Source organism: Penaeus japonicus, unplaced genomic scaffold, assembly GCF_977035675.1.
Source record: "Penaeus japonicus unplaced genomic scaffold, GWHDUDI00000001_assembly GWHDUDI00000001, whole genome shotgun sequence".
NCBI lineage: Eukaryota > Metazoa > Arthropoda > Malacostraca > Decapoda > Penaeidae > Penaeus > Penaeus japonicus.
In genome coordinates, this window is record NW_028234403.1 from 11,804,776 (window position 1) to 11,809,775 (window position 5,000).

Genomic DNA, 5,000 nt, shown 5'->3' on the forward strand with positions numbered 1-5,000 from the left:
CCTTAGCACTGAGCAAGACTGAAGGATGAAGGAAGCTTTGAGTATTCAGTGGAGGTAGCATACACACTTTCTTCTTGGTATTATCGTTTGTTTTTTGTTGTTGTTGTTTTTCTTTTTATATGTTGATCTAATTCGTTGGTTGGTTGGTTTAGGAATGTTTTTTTTTTTTTCTTCACTGTTTAGATGTTATTAGCGTTATTATCATTATCATCAAATTATCATTATTGTTATTATCATTATCATCAAAATTATCATTATTGTTATTATCATTATCATCATCATCATTATTATCATCATTATTTTCATTATTATTACTATTATTATTTTCTTATTAACACAATCATTATTATCCTTATCTTTATTATCATTATCATCGTTTTTTATCATTATCAATGTTATCACTGTTATTAGAATTATCCTTTTCATTATCATTATCATCCCTATTGTTATTATCATCATTATCATAGTTATCATCAGTATCGTTATTATTACATCAATACTATCACTATTATGATTATCATCATTATTAATTCTATTGATTGTTGCTATCACTGTTGTTGTTGCTGCTGCTGCCGTTATCACTATCAATCTTATCATCATCGTAACTTCATTGTCAACATTATCTTATTTTATCATGATTAGTTCTGTTGATATTATCATTATAGCCATTATTAATATCATTATTATAATTACTATCATTTTTGATATTGTCATTATCCTTATTGTTATTATCATTATCGACATATTATTATTACTATCATCCTTATTAATAAACATCATTATCTTTATCATTATAATCCTTATCATTATTATCATTATCATAATTATCATTTTCATCATTGTTATAATTATCATACTTATCATTATCACTATTTTTGTTATTATTACTACTATTACCATCATTACTACCATCATTATCATTATTGTCTGTATTATCAACATTATTAACATTATTGTTTTCATCATCATTAGTATTATCAACATCATAGCTATTTCCATCATCAATATCATCATATGTATAATCATTACTACCATTATCAATATTATTATCATTACTATTGTTATTGTTATCATTATCATCATAATTGTTATCATTATTACCATTATCAGCATTAGTATTATTTACACTGAAGATATTTGTGGCGCCAATTAGTATTATCATTATTATCAATGTTATCATCATTTGTTCATGCATTACTTCACATTACTTTATCTTTGCTGGCGATATTTTTTCCATCGTATATCTTCAAAACAATAGTATCAACCACTTATTTATTGTTATTTGACTTGTAACACGATAATGGTGTTGTCTTCCTTTTTAACCTTCATATTGTCTTCGTTTTTCCAATCTCTTACCTTTAAAATTCGTTATCCTTGGCATAATCCTTCAAATTCACTCAATTCCAATCATAGCATAGACGCAGGATTTTTTCCCCCTTTTTTATCATTCATAATAAATTCTCCGTTTAAATCCCTCCCTTTTTCTACTGTTTCGTATTCATTAGATTTCAGCCCCTTTCTTGTTTGTTTGTTTTTTCTTTTTCTTTTTTTTCTTTTCTTTTTTTCTTTTTCTTTTTGTATTGCTTTTATATTCTTCTTCTTTCCACTGGTCGGTCAAAGAATTTCATTAATTCACAAGAAGGAGCTCCATTATGCTAAGTCTACTTTGTTGCAGAATCAATAGAGCTTTTCCTCTGTGCCTCTGCTCGTTCGGAGAAAATCGTTGTATAACAAACAGGATCAATGGAACAACAACAGCATCTGTGCCATAAAAGTTTTATATTCCTGGATCTTTTAACGCCTTCTGAGATTGACTTGAATACGTAAGTAGTTCGGTGTGAATACGGACACTTTTATATATATATATATATTTATATATATATATATATATATACATATACATATGTGTGTGTGTGTGTATATGTACATATAAATATGTGTGTTTGTGTATGTATGTGTATATATACATTGTAAAAGGACGCGATATAACATAACATACAATATATATCTTTTCCGAAAAATAAAATTTACCCTATTCTCCATCCATCACAACTCTCTTCACAGATTCCACACTGACTTACAGCTCATTTCTCACAGCTCAGCGACACGTCCACCTTCTCTCTACCTCAGGTATGTTGCTGTCCACGGCATGGTTCTAGTTTACTTATCCCCTTTTTTATATCTGGTCTTCTGGGGGTAAAGATAATATAATAATGGTGAAAATTAAAAGATTATTATAATTGGTAAATGGATCATTTTGATTTTTTAATTGCTTCCCTGATTTATTCTACTTTCTATAACTAGCAATCAAAATTGTTTGCTCTTTTGCGATGACGTAATGTTTACCATATGAAGATATTATGTCACTTTTGTATATCGCTTACCTACCTCATGCTTCCTCAGTGAATACTGTGTGACTGAAGCTCCACTTGTCAAGAGGCTTTCTCACTTGTTCTAAAAGGTTTTCGGAAAGTCTTAACTATGTAATTTACTATCAATGACCAGTTTAGCGAGGGGTATTCGGCCGTTCCTCGTGGGGTGATGGATGCCCGTGCTGAAGGAGTTGCCAGTGAGGCAAAAAAAGGGCCCTTTCGTGTTAAAGACAGTTTTGTCATTATCGCGAAATTCGTGACGTCGGACGAATTAGGTCAGCTAGAGGATGAAGTGACATGAGGTGAAGTGAAGTAATATGTGTTAAGTTAGATTAGATACCGTATGTGAGGTGAAGTAATACGTATTAGATTTGATTAGATTAAGTGGTGTGGTCATAGATATTAGGTTCGGTTAGAAGAAGTGAAAGAAGATGAGGTGACGTCATGCGTTTTAGGTTAGACAATATGATGTGAAGTGAATATAAGATGCGGTGAATTGAAGTGAAGTCATAAGTATTTGCACGAAACCATACAAATTTTACTGTAAGACCGTAAACTTGAACACATTTTGCAGCTCAGTTCAGTTTTTTTTTCCAAATTGATGAGTTTCATTACAATGGGTATTCATTAATTATGTATGTTAGTTATCAAATCAAATAACATCACTACAAATAAAAAAAAATATTTGAATAATAAGCTGTGAAAGTTGACCTCGGATCTACACCCAAAAAAAAAAACAGCTTTTGAATCCAAATTCAAAGGATATATTGCCACCTCTTATTGATTTCGTAATGTGCACAATTCAGATAATTAATGAGACATTCTTGGCTGGTTCCAGTTGTCTCATGAAATTAAGAAAGATATTGTAGAAATTTGCTCCAAGACTGAATATCATGAAATTCAAAACCTTGTCATCACTTACACTCATGGTCATTTTTCCTCCCGATATCTATAGCACATAAAGAAAGATTATTTTCAAAATTAGGTTAAGAGAAAAAATAAAAAAAGGTCCTGTCTAACCAGTACAACAACTACATAACTAATAAGCATTACATTAATGTCCTAGCAGTTGGCTGTATGAATTATAAACCAAGAGCTGAAAGTGTGATTTTTAAAATTTATTATATATCTATATTGCAAATGATTCGTTTTTCCATTTAGTCACTTGCAATACCAGCTGTTGCATATTTTCGTTTTATACTGTTGATATAAGTTGTTGTATCTGTCAACACCATCGTGTTGATTTTTGTTGTTGTTGTTAATGTTATCATCATCGTTATCTATAGTATTACGTCATATTGATAATATAATAAATATTTGTGTATATCGTATTAATTACAGCAGTAAATGAAATAATGACTAGGCTTATCCTACAGTTTTATACGAAGATCTTTATAACAGACTACTGCTCAGATACTTTCGGTATTGAAAAAAAAAATGCATTTCATTTGTCCAGTGATACCGCCGTTTTCTATATATAGGCATATACTTTCTAACAATCAGAACTCGGATAAACGGCAACCCTTGTTTCAAGTTGTCATTCCTAACACTGATAGCATTTTCTTGTGTCGTCTTTGATCAAAAGATTATGAGATATAATCACTTCTTATTCCATCCATTATTAACCTAATTAACTACCAGTATCTCCTATGGGTAAATATATTCCTCTTACTTTTTCTATTTTGCATTTGTTCTTTAAATCACGTTGGTATTTCTAAACATACATTTCCTAGTCTATTCTATCTATTTTTGTAAAGTGATGGTATCTAGAGATGTAGGTTTTAGTAATAAGTATATGAACTTGCTTTGAGGTTAATGGAGATTATTCTTATAGTTATTTGTATACATATATACATGTGTGTGTGTATGTGTGTGTGTGTGTGTGTGTGTTTAAGCTTCCCCTTATTGTACCTCATAGTAGCGGAGGGATTAGGATAAGGAGATATATTTTTGTAGGGACAGATACGCTATTTTAGAACAGAATGCCTTAATTCTCTGATGACATTAGTAAACCTTAGTCTAACTCCTCTGGAACTTTGCCAATCCCCACTTTGGAGACATTCCAGGCTCCAAAAGGCAGAGCTGAGAATTGGAATAACTTTCGGAGTTCCCGAGCACCCAGATCTTGTGAGAGGGTGAGAGACGTTATCATTCAATTATTAATGTTTTATCTGTTTGATAGAAATATTTATCCCATGGCATTATATTGCGAAAAAGCAACACTTATCGTGTATCATTTTGTTGTATTTATGTATACTTTTCATTTTACTCATGAAAAACAACTCCCTGCTTCCACAAGACACTAAATTTGAGTTAAGGGTTTAAATTTTACGAAATTTAATGAAGTATTCTGAAAGAACTGTTGTGATTTGACTGATACAAGAACTTTAAAGTAATCTTGATTAACTTGTAACATTAGTTGATAATATTCAAAACATCAGCCAATGGCCTTTTTTCCCTATTTCTAACATATGCAGTTGGTTATTATAAGAATGAATCTAAATATATAAGTCGGGTGGATTTACGTGCAAACTAAAGAACTAAAATAAGATACACAAAATTTGTATAGAAGATAGGTTGAATATATAACGATTAAACGAAGAAAACAAATAAACAGTTAAATTAATA